Source organism: Lathyrus oleraceus, chromosome 7, assembly GCF_024323335.1.
Source record: "Lathyrus oleraceus cultivar Zhongwan6 chromosome 7, CAAS_Psat_ZW6_1.0, whole genome shotgun sequence".
Classification (NCBI taxonomy): Eukaryota; Viridiplantae; Streptophyta; class Magnoliopsida; order Fabales; family Fabaceae; genus Lathyrus; species Lathyrus oleraceus.
In genome coordinates this window covers 275290131-275303152 of record NC_066585.1, presented here as the reverse complement: position 1 = coordinate 275303152, position 13022 = coordinate 275290131, and positions in this window count along the sequence as shown.

Sequence of the window (13022 nt, the reverse complement as noted above, 5' to 3'; positions counted from 1 at the left end):
GCACCGAAGCCATCGCCGTCCAATTCCCGCTGCCTAACTTATTCCGATACTACAAGTGGTCAATCCCTTCAACCTTGAATTGGCAAACAGGTTTGCGTATCTCTATTGTTTATACTTTCAATTGGCCATATCTACATATATAATGCATCATGATTAAATGTTGATATATAATTTGCTTTCGTATGAGAATTTAAATATGCCTGAATACCCTGAATGTTTGACCATGTTATTCCTGTGATAAAATGCCATAAAATTCAAAGTTCCTAACATGGGGCTGTTTTCAAATTCAAAATCCGTGGCCTTCGCTAGGCGAGGCAGAGGCGAACGAGACAGTACCTGATTCTTCTAGTCTGTTTTTTTTATGTTTTTATCATAGCCATGCATTATTTATCCTATCCTATTCATTGTTGTGATATTTCTCCGGTGTAATCTTCGATTGCACCCTGATTTGGTGTTCTGACATGTTTCTTTTTTTTGAGTTTCGTAAAGGTTCACATATCCCAGGAAAAGGTTATTGGCTAGGTATTCCACTTTATTTGTGGGATACCCTTGTGGAGTTTCACCCTAAATTAATTTTTTAATGTATTAATTTCTAATGTATTAATTTTTTAATATATTATTTTTAATAATTTTAATGTGGAGTTTCATCCTAATTATATAATTAATTGTAAAACTTTGCCTTTGAATAAGTGATCTTGGACCTCTCTTTGTTGCCTTACGATTACGATATTACGGTCATGTCCCGCGAACGTGGGGATACCCTTAGCAAAGACCCTTCGGTTAAATCATCATAAAATAAATTATAGTCCCTCGGATGTTGCCTTCGAATATACAACTTTGTCCCTCGATGACCCTCCGATGTTGCCTACGGTTAAAAGATGATAGTCCCTTCGAATGCTAAGGTATCCTCGTAACTGTTGCCTTCAATGACCAATCGATGACCCTACGATGACCCTTTTACATCCAAAGGATAAAACTACTTATTTCTCAATAATAAGGATAGTTTTACCCTCATAAGGATAGGAAATACTCATAAAGACCTTGGGTCGGTATAACTCTTAATTGCTGGCTCACAACCTAAAACATTTTTTCACACCTCACACCTTTCAAAATACCTTCAGAAAATCACCACTTGGTATACATTCATACTAGAATCATTACCGAGTTATATTTTTCTAAACAATTTTCAAAACTAAACGAGATAATCACTTTGTATACATTCATACAAGAATCATTACAAAGTTAAATTCTCTTTTCAAAACAATTTTTCTAAACAATTCACAAACACTTTTTTTTCAGACAAAAATAATATAAGTGATCGAGCAATTAAGAGCCCATGGATAACCATGGATACAAAGGGTGCTAACACCTTCCCTTTGTATAATGTACCTCCCGAACCCAAAATCTAAATTAAGGTCTTTCCTGTTCTTTTCCACCTTTCCTTATTGGATAAAAGAAAAGTCGGTGGCGACTCTTGCTAACCGCGACATTGCGATAAAAAAACAAAAAGTCCAGTTCACCGTATGACACTATGTTTAAGACTTGATAACTCTTTATTCATGATCCATGAGATGTGATCATCAGTCTACAAACATAATAGTCTTAATGCTTTAATGTTATCCCACTTCACACTAAAACTCGACTACGGATACTTTAAGAATAGTGTCCTTATGTTTAATGTGCTCTCATGATTAAGTCACACTTAATACATTAAACAGACTATCTATTCCAGGGACTTTATTAATCAATCATAATAAAGAAAATGCCTTTTATTATTAATAAATAATTCGATACAAGTACCAAAAGTATTGGCCTCTAGTGCTTACACCAACAAGTAGTTCCTTTAGTCAATGTTGACCAAGATGTTATAATAGAATTTATCCAAAGAAATATTGTTTATAGGTTTGGAATTCCTGAGACCATTACGACAGATCAAGGGTTGGTGTTCACTGGTTAGAAGATGCATGAATTTGCCTCTGAAATTGGGATTAAGTTATTGACCTTAGCACCTTATTATGCTCGAGAAAATGGTCAGGTCGAAGCATTTAATAAGGTTGACATTAGTTTAATCAAGAATCATGTTGGGAAGAAACCAAAGAATTGGCATAAAATGTTAGATCAAGTCTTATTGGCATGTCGAATCTCTCCTAAAGAGGAAACAAATACGACTCTATTTCGATTGAATTATGGACATGAAGTTGTCTTGTCGGTCAAAATCTGTTTGCAACCAATTCGAATTTAGAGGCATGGAGAAATTCCATCTGGTCATTATTAGAACCCGGTTACTATTCTAAGACAGGTTGAACCAACCAAACTTCAGTGGGGAGGGTATTTACCTATAGAACTCACGCAAGCCTTAAAACCTAGGAATGATTGTTGTGTGACTTGCTTGTGCTTGTTATTTATCTAACAACATGACATCATAACAACATAACATCATAACATCATGGCATTGTACTAACCATTTCAAGGATTTAGGGATTTAACTCTGCTAAAAAAAACAGAAAAAACAAAAACAAAAGCAAAAACAAAAGAGAAAAGAAAAAAAAAGCTCTTTTGTTAGTTTATGCAAAGTTAAATCCCGAAAGTCCTTGAAAACATTTCATACATTGCATTGCATCGCATAACAGGTATTCTAAAGGATCAGTGTTCTCACGATTTTCCTATCAAACAGATTCCAGCAGATTCAAACAGGTTGAACAATGGCTCTCGAACAAACTGTCAAAGATCTCCAGGCCCAGAATGCTCAATTCCAGGAAATGATGCTGAGCTTATCTAAGGGGCAGGAAGAACTGAAAGCTCTTTTGATGGAGAAGAAGAAGGACCAGATACCTGTGGGTTACATCAACCCGGGGAGAAGGCTTAAGGGACAGGTTACAGGAGTCAAGATTAGAATTCCGAAGGATTCAGAAGAAGAGACTGAGAATGATTCGGAAGATGAGAATCCTAATCTCGTCAATTCTGAGGACGATGATGAAGATTATGAACATGAACAGTACTCTCCGAAGGATGATAAGTACAAGTTGCTGGAAGAACGTATGCTAGCTATGGAGGGGCAGAAAGTGCCCCGTCTGGATTTCGAAAACTTGGGTCTGGTCTCTGATGTGGTCATTCCCCGCAAATTCAAGGTTCCCATTTTCACTAAGTATGATGGTGCCTCTTGTCCTCAGATGCATCTAAGGGCTTATGTGAGAAAGATTCAGCCGCACACTACTGATAAGAAACTGTGGATCCATTTCTTCCAAGAGAGTCTGTCTGGCACACAGTTAGAGTGGTATTATCAGCTTGAGAGCTCTAACATCCGCACATGGACTGATTTAGCAACAACTTTCTACAAGCACTACCAGTATAATTCTGAGTTAGCGCCTACTCGGCTACAGCTACAAAATATGACTATGGGCTCTAAAGAAAGTTTCAAAGAATATGCTCAAAAGTGGAGAGATTTGGCTGGCAGAGTCAAACCCCCTATGACTGATCGAGAGTTAGTGGACATGTTCATGGGTACACTGACTGGCCCATTCTACAGCCATCTACTGGGAAGTTCCTCGTCAGGTTTCACTGAACTTATCTTGACAGGTGAACGGGTTGAAAGTGGCATTCGAAGTGGAAAGATACAGGCAGCTACTTCTGCAAGCACCAAAAAGTCCTATCAGGGAAAGAATGAATCAAATGCTGTGTACAGTGAGAGGAAGCATAACAAGAAGAATCGTGACCATACTGTTGGGGCAGTTACAATTGCCGCACCGCCATCTCAGAACTTCCAACACAGACAAGACAGGTCGAGAAGACAGTTTACCAAGATCAATATGACTTTAACCCAAGCACTGCAGAGTATGTTAAAGGCCAATTTGATTACCCTCAGAGGCCCTCCTGCAAATCCCAACACTACTTCTCCTCGTTATAATCCCAACGCCAGGTGTGCCTATCACTCCGATAGCCCCGGGCATGATACGAATGATTGCTGGTTGTTGAAGAAGGATATGATCGACGCTGGAGAAATTGAATTTGATCCTCCGGCGACCCCCAATGTCATCACAGCACCTATGCCTAATCATGACCAGAATGTTAATGTTGTGGACGACAATTCTCACGTTACTGACGTTGCTGATTTAGCATCTCCTCTCCTGATCGTTAAGAAGAATTTATTGCAAGCTGGTTTATTTCTAGGTTGTGCTGAAGATTGCGATCTCTGTGTACTCCGACCCAATGATTGTTTGAAGTTGAAGAACGGCATTCAACGGCTGATGGATGATCGTACAATTCTATTCGAAAGGGTTCCTAAGGTGGACAACTCTATTGAAGAGGTATCTGTGATTGCTAGGTCCAAAGCTCCAGTGAAGATTACCGCTACTAGAGTGCCTGTGAAGATTACCGCTGAGCCCAAAGTGGCTCCCCTGATTATTACCGCACCTGGCCCCGTGCCATATTCCTCCAGCAAAGCTATTCCGTGGAACTATGGAGGCGACGTTTACATCCATGGCATAAAGCAAGTTGGTAGTTCTGCTAATCCTAATGATATTGTGGGGACTAGTAAAATTACTCGAAGTGGAAGGGTCTTCTCTCCAGAAATCTCACCTCCCGCTCCCGAAATTCGAGGAAAAAGACCAGTCAATCCTCCTCAGTCAGAGACATCGGTCGAAGTTACTTCTGAAGATGTTGCCAAACAGGAAATGGAAGAGATGCTGAAAATCATCCGTAAGAGCGATTTTGATGTAGTGGAACAATTGGGGCATACTCCGTCTAAAATCTCAATGTTGTCCTTGTTGTTATCCTCTGAATCCCATGCCAATGCATTGATGAAATTCTTGAAGACCGCTCATGTGCCTCAAGAAACATCCGTCGATCAATTCGAATATTATGTTGCTAATTTGACTGTTGACAATGGCCTAGGCTTTTCCGATGCTGACCTGACGCCAGCAGGAAAGAATCACAATAAAGCTCTGCATATCTCCATCGAGTGTGAGGGGATCACCCTGGCTCACGTGTTGATCGACAACGGCTCTTCCTTGAATGTGCTCCCGAAAGCTGTACTCGATAAATTTGACTACAAAGGCATTGAACTGAAACCTAGTGATGTTGTGGTGCGTGCTTACGATGGTGCGAAGAGTGTTGTCTATGGTGAAGTGGTTCTCCCTATCAAGATAGGACCTCAAGTCTTCAACACTACCTTTCACGTGATGGACATTCGTCCCGCCTACTCCTGCTTGTTGGGGCGCCCTTGGATCCATGGGGCAGGGGCGGTAGCTTCGTCGCTTCATCAAAAGCTGAAGTATCCAATAGCAGGCATGGTTGTCACTGTATATGGAGAAGAAGAGTATATTGTCAGTAGTGTGCAAGCCTTCAAATACGTCGAGATGGATGGTGAATTCTTTGAGACTCCTTCTCAGTCATTTGAAGTGGTTCCTCCACCCAGTCCTGTCCTTAAGCCAACTCCCCTTGTGCCCAAGGTTGTTCGTGCTCCCCCTGTCATGATCTCTCTGAAAGATGCTCAAGCCGCGATTGAAAATGGTGATCGTGCTGGTTGGGGTCAACTGATCAATGTACCGTACAAGTCTGATAAAGCTGGCCTGGGGTTTAACTCTGGAAAGATAGTCAAAAATCAGATTAATGCTATGGAAGATGCTGATAGTGATTGCGACTTGGATAGCTGGATTTTCCCAACAATTGGTGACGGACTCAACAATTGGAAGACTGAAGACATTATCCCGATTTCCTTTAGTCAGGAGTAATTGTTATTGTTTATTCTAGAATTGCAAATTTTAATTTTCTTTTACAATCAAACTTCTTAAAGCATTGTGTCTATGTCCGAGGCACAATGGCTAATTTGTTAGGGGTTTGTCATTTTCATAAGCATATTCATATTCAATAGATCAATGGACTTTTTGCATTCAAATATTGCGCTCTTTATCTTTCCTGTCATTTTTCAAACAAGCTATGTTTCTTGCACACACTCACGTAACGATTTGCCGATCCATATCCACTCTGGATCCTGTTGGTAATGACTCTGCTACTGTTCATTATGACTTTGAAAATCCGATCTACCAAGCCGAGGATGGAAGCGAGGAAGATTGTGAAGTCCCTGGAGAACTTGCCCGACTACTGCAAGAAGAAAAGACTATACAGCCGCATGAGGAATCAATTGAAATTGTAAATCTGGGTACTGAAATAAACAAGAAAGAAGTCAGAGGTTTCTTGGGGCACTCGAATGACATTGCCCGATTCATTCCACACTTGACTGCTACCTGCAAACCCATCTTCAAATTACTGAGACAAAATCAAGAGATGGTATGGAATGATGAATGCCAAGAAGCTTATGACAAAATCAGGAAATATCGCCAAGAACCTCCAGTTCCGATGCCACCAGTTGAAGGAAGACCTTTAATTACGTATTTGACCGTGTTAGAAAATTCAATGAGGTGTGTTGGGGCAACATGACGAGTCTGGTCGAAAAGAGCATGCCATATACTGCCTTAGCAAAAGGTACCGACTGTGAAACAAGATACTCACAGCCCGAGAAAGCATGCTGTGCTTTGGCCTGGGCTGCTCGCCGACTAAGACAGTATATGTTGAATCATACCACCTTATTGACTTCTAAGATGGATTCTATCAAATACCTATTTGAGAAACCTGCTGTCTCCTGAAAGAGTTATCACTGACAATGGTACTAATTTGAACAACAAGATGATTACTGAACTCTGCACGCAGTTCAAAATAAAACACCATAACTCTTCTCCGTACCGGCCAAAGATGAACGGCGCCGTGGGGACTGCTAACAATATCAAGAAGGTCATGCAAGAAATGACAGTAACATACAAAGACTGGCATGAGATGTTACCCTTTACTCTTTACGGTTATCGCACTTCAGTGCGCACTACGACAGGGGCAACTCTGTTCTCTTTAGTCTATGGAATGGAAGCCATCTTACTAGTGGAAGTTCAGATTCCCTCTCTAAGAATCATGAAAGAGGCGGGCTTAGATGAAGATGAATGGATTCAGACTCGACTCGATCAGATAAATCTGATTGATGAGAAGAGACTTGCGGCTGTTTGTCATGGGCAGATATATCAGAAATGCATGACCCAGGCATTTAACAAAAGAGTTAAGAGACAGGTGTACCAACTTGGCGACTTGGTGATCAAGCGTATCATTCTACCACAAGGTGATCCCAGAGGCAAATGGACTCCCACATACGAAGGGCCATTTGTGGTTAAGAAGGTATTCTCTGGTGGAGCCATGATACTCGCTACTATGGATGGTGAAGACTTCCCACATCCCGTGAACGCGGACATAGTTAAAAAATACTACGCATAAAAGAGACCCGCTAGATCGACGTATCTAGGCAAAAGTAAGGGCATCCCGGCGAACCAAAAGGGTTCGGGCAAAAATTAGGGATATATAAAAAAAAATGTACACCCGGCAAATCGAAAACCTGAAAAGGCGGCTTGGGCAAAAAAGGGTATCCTGGTGGACTGAAAACCTGAAAAGGCGGTCCAGGCAAAAATTAGGGATTAAAGCGTATGACTATGTCCCGTTCTCAGTCAACTTTCATCCAAGTTCGAGGGACTGACCAAGCCAATCACTTCTATCCGACAGCAAGGGATGAGATGCTCGAAGACATAATGACAGTAGTAGGCTTAAAATCAATAGGACTTCTTCCACATAGCTTTCTCTTTGTTTTCGACAATTTCCTCTTACTAGGATTTCTGTCTCCTTGTACACAAGTTGCCTGTTTATAGGCCTTCTTTCAAAATCAATACAACCTTCTTTCAAAAGATGCTTTTGTTTTTTTCTTTTTCTGTTTTGTTTGCGTAAACGTCCATTGATTTAATTTGAATTAATATATGCATTTGAATATGACCAATGTTTACCAAAATACATGCATAGAATAGCAATAGCAATTACTACAAGACTTCAGGATCGAGGATAAGGTCTAACCATGCTTCCAATGAATCCGCTACCAATTCTCTTCCCCAGCAAGCCTATTTTTCCCAGAAGAAATTGGCAGTATTCCCCGGCACAGCCAGCTATTCCCCAACAGAGGTCGGCATCATCAGACAGATTGATCATCTCATCCATCCTCAGCCAAGATCTGTGGAATATTTCTACCATCAGACAGAATCAAGAACCCCCTGCCGAGAAAGGGTCATCGTTACAAATATCTCCAATCAGTAGATGGGGATTTATTTTCCCCAGTAGAGTCCCCAAGCAGAACTTCTCATACGCATAACTCATTCATTACATCATTTCACAGCATACGCATGCATACAACATTCGCATTTATTTTAGCATAACACGAAACATCTCATACATCATGACATAGCATGAAGCTAACTTTTCTTTGCAGGTTATTTATCCTCCTGATATAGTCAAAATAAAAGGTTCATTCAGACAGACACCTTTATCAATCACATTCAAGATTCAGATACATATTTCAAATACAGTTCATGGGAACATTCATTCTGACAACACTTCGATATCCTCCTAACGATGGCATCTTTAAGCCCATCCCAGACATTTATTGCAAGTACAACATATACAGGTTATCAGATACAGCCTAACGTACGGTTCATTCTGATTCAGCCCAACATATGACTTCTTCAGCAACTCCAATGCGGTCTAACGTACGACCCATTTGGACCTTCAAATCCTCAGATGCTGCCTAGCGTACGGTACATTCAGGGGTGTAGTCTAGCGTACGACTACTTTCTTTTTCAGATGCAGCCTAACGGACGGCTCATTCTACAACTCGGATACGATCTAACGTACGATCCATTCTGAACTTCAACAACCCCAACGCGGTCTAACGTACGACCCGTTTGGATCTTACAACCCTCAGATGCTACCTAACGTACGGTACATTTCTGAAGTGTAGTCTGGCGTACGACTACCGCTTTCATCATCAGATGCGGCCTAACAGACGACTCATTCTGCGACGGTCTAACGTACGACCCGTTCGGATGTCCATCCCCTCAGATGCTACCTAACATACGGTACATTTCTGAAGTGTAGTCTAACGTACGACTACCCCTTTCGTCATCAGATTCAGCCTAACGTACGACTCATTCTGCAACTCAGATACGATCTAGCGTATGGTCCATTCTGATCCTTTATCCCCAACAGCATATGACACACTCCGACTCCCCAGCGAAGTCGGCAGCCTAATGGATGACTCATTATACGGTCTAACGTACGACCCAGTGTGGCACCCATGTCTTCAAATTGGCCTAATATACGGCGCGATCTGAAGCTTTCATCATCAAACCTCCCGGATGGCATCTTTAAGCCCATCTCCATCAAGACCAACTGTCGATTCTCAAGTGCAAATTTTTGGGGCATTCTAGTGTTCAATAATCTTCCATCTCCAGACCACGAATGGCATACACGCCATCCTAACTCTCTCGGTTCAAGAATATTGAACAGGGGCAGCTGTCATACCCCAAAAATTACCCATCATTTTTCCTAAAAAAAAAAAAAAAAAAAAAATTAATTAATTAATTAATTAATTAATTAATTAATTAATTAATTAATTAATTAAATAATTAAAATAAATAAATAAATAAAATATAACAAATTATTTTGGACTTGGGTCTCCCTCATTCCAAGCCCATTACCCACGAAATTAGTCTATAAATACTGAAGTTTCAGTAGGGGAGTTGGACTTAGAGTTTACACTGGGAGATTTACTGGAGAAAGAAGGAAGAGAAGCAAAACACTCTGAGGTTTCCTTGGAACAAAACCTTGAGGAAAAAGAAAGAGAGAGAACAGAGAAGGACGGATAGAAACTTTGGCATAGGAACCCTGCCTACCCGGAGAATTCAGAGTAAAGAAACCCTGAAGGCAGCCCATCTGCACCGAAGCCATCGCCGTCCAATTCCCGCTGCCTAACTTATTCCGATACTACAAGTGGTCAATCCCTTCAACCTTGAATTGGCAAACAGGTTTGCGTATCTCTATTGTTTATACTTTCAATTGGCCATATCTACATATATAATGCATCATGATTAAATGTTGATATATAATTTGCTTTCGTATGAGAATTTAAATATGCCTGAATACCCTGAATGTTTGACCATGTTATTCCTGTGATAAAATGCCATAAAATTCAAAGTTCCTAACATGGGGCTGTTTTCAAATTCAAAATCCGTGGCCTTCGCTAGGCGAGGCAGAGGCGAACGAGACAGTACCTGATTCTTCTAGTCTGTTTTTTTTATGTTTTTATCATAGCCATGCATTATTTATCCTATCCTATTCATTGTTGTGATATTTCTCCGGTGTAATCTTCGATTGCACCCTGATTTGGTGTTCTGACATGTTTCTTTTTTTTGAGTTTCGTAAAGGTTCACATATCCCAGGAAAAGGTTATTGGCTAGGTATTCCACTTTATTTGTGGGATACCCTTGTGGAGTTTCACCCTAAATTAATTTTTTAATGTATTAATTTCTAATGTATTAATTTTTTAATATATTATTTTTAATAATTTTAATGTGGAGTTTCATCCTAATTATATAATTAATTGTAAAACTTTGCCTTTGAATAAGTGATCTTGGACCTCTCTTTGTTGCCTTACGATTACGATATTACGGTCATGTCCCGCGAACGTGGGGATACCCTTAGCAAAGACCCTTCGGTTAAATCATCATAAAATAAATTATAGTCCCTCGGATGTTGCCTTCGAATATACAACTTTGTCCCTCGATGACCCTCCGATGTTGCCTACGGTTAAAAGATGATAGTCCCTTCGAATGCTAAGGTATCCTCGTAACTGTTGCCTTCAATGACCAATCGATGACCCTACGATGACCCTTTTACATCCAAAGGATAAAACTACTTATTTCTCAATAATAAGGACAGTTTTACCCTCATAAGGATAGGAAATACTCATAAAGACCTTGGGTCGGTATAACTCTTAATTGCTGGCTCACAACCTAAAACATTTTTTCACACCTCACACCTTTCAAAATACCTTCAGAAAATCACCACTTGGTATACATTCATACTAGAATCATTACCGAGTTATATTTTTCTAAACAATTTTCAAAACTAAACGAGATAATCACTTTGTATACATTCATACAAGAATCATTACAAAGTTAAATTCTCTTTTCAAAACAATTTTTCTAAACAATTCACAAACACTTTTTTTTCAGACAAAAATAATATAAGTGATCGAGCAATTAAGAGCCCATGGATAACCATGGATACAAAGGGTGCTAACACCTTCCCTTTGTATAATGTACCTCCCGAACCCAAAATCTAAATTAAGGTCTTTCCTGTTCTTTTCCACCTTTCCTTATTGGATAAAAGAAAAGTCGGTGGCGACTCTTGCTAACCGCGACATTGCGATAAAAAACACAAAAAGTCCAGTTCACCGTATGACACTATGTTTAAGACTTGATAACTCTTTATTCATGATCCATGAGATGTGATCATCAGTCTACAAACATAATAGTCTTAATGCTTTAATGTTATCCCACTTCACACTAAAACTCGACTACGGATACTTTAAGAATAGTGTCCTTATGTTTAATGTGCTCTCATGATTAAGTCACACTTAATACATTAAACAGACTATCTATTCCAGGGACTTTATTAATCAACCATAATAAAGAAAATGCCTTTTATTATTAATAAATAATTCGATACAAGTACCAAAAGTATTGGCCTCTAGTGCTTACACCAACAAGTAGTTCCTTTAGTCAATGTTGACCAAGATGTTATAATAGAATTTATCCAAAGAAATATTGTTTATAGGTTTGGAATTCCTGAGACCATTACGACAGATCAAGGGTTGGTGTTCACTGGTTAGAAGATGCATGAATTTGCCTCTGAAATTGGGATTAAGTTATTGACCTTAGCACCTTATTATGCTCGAGAAAATGGTCAGGTCGAAGCATTTAATAAGGTTGACATTAGTTTAATCAAGAATCATGTTGGGAAGAAACCAAAGAATTGGCATAAAATGTTAGATCAAGTCTTATTGGCATGTCGAATCTCTCCTAAAGAGGAAACAAATACGACTCTATTTCGATTGAATTATGGACATGAAGTTGTCTTGTCGGTCAAAATCTGTTTGCAACCAATTCGAATTTAGAGGCATGGAGAAATTCCATCTGGTCATTATTGGAGCATGATGTTGGATGAAATGGTCGATTTAGACTAAGAAATGTTGGCAATCTTAGATGTCTGAATAAGACAAAAGGAGCGAGAAGTTGATGCTTATAATAAGAAATTAAAGTTGAAAGTGTTTTCGATTGGACATTATGTTTGAAAGGTTATATTTCCTATGGATCGAAGAGATAGAACTATCGGCAAGTGGTCTCCTAATTGGGAAGACATATTTTTGGTTATTCAAGCATTTTCGAATACTTCTTATGGAATTAAAGAATTAGCAGTTGATAAATGAGTTTTAAGAGTAAATGCTAAATACCTTAAGAGGTATAAGCCTATGTTACAAGAAATTCAAATTACTAAAGAAAAATATGCAGTAGGAAAACAAAAGCGCCAAAATGGTATTAAAGGGTGTCAACATGGCATTGTCATTACAAAAATGTCAAAAGCAAGGAAAATAAGAGAAATGTGATTTAAACTGGAAATTTTGATCTGAATTCCTCAAGTTTGGTTTTTGAGAAGTTAAGTATGGAAGCCAGTCGATCAAGGATTTTTTTTCTAGGGAGTTAATTTTAAGCCCTAAGTTAAGAGCGGTTTCATCATGCTCGAAGCCTCTGGTGTCTTCTTCATCGATCATCTCTCTGGTGGGGAGTGATTTTTTCCATGCCAACTCAGCTTTCTCTTTTTCCAGGTTCTCAATCTCTTTGTTTAGCTCGAGAATCATGGATTTGACGTTGTGCAATTTAGTTGTCTAGTGAGGTGCTCTTGTCATTGTATTCTTGAAGCTTGGTTTGAGCTTGTCGACCTCTTTTTCATATGCACTGCTTGTGTCCCAGGCCACTGTCATGGCATATTTCACCTTCTGAAGTTGAGAGTTATTTGTTCGTTTGAGATCAATGTGTAATATCCCAAAA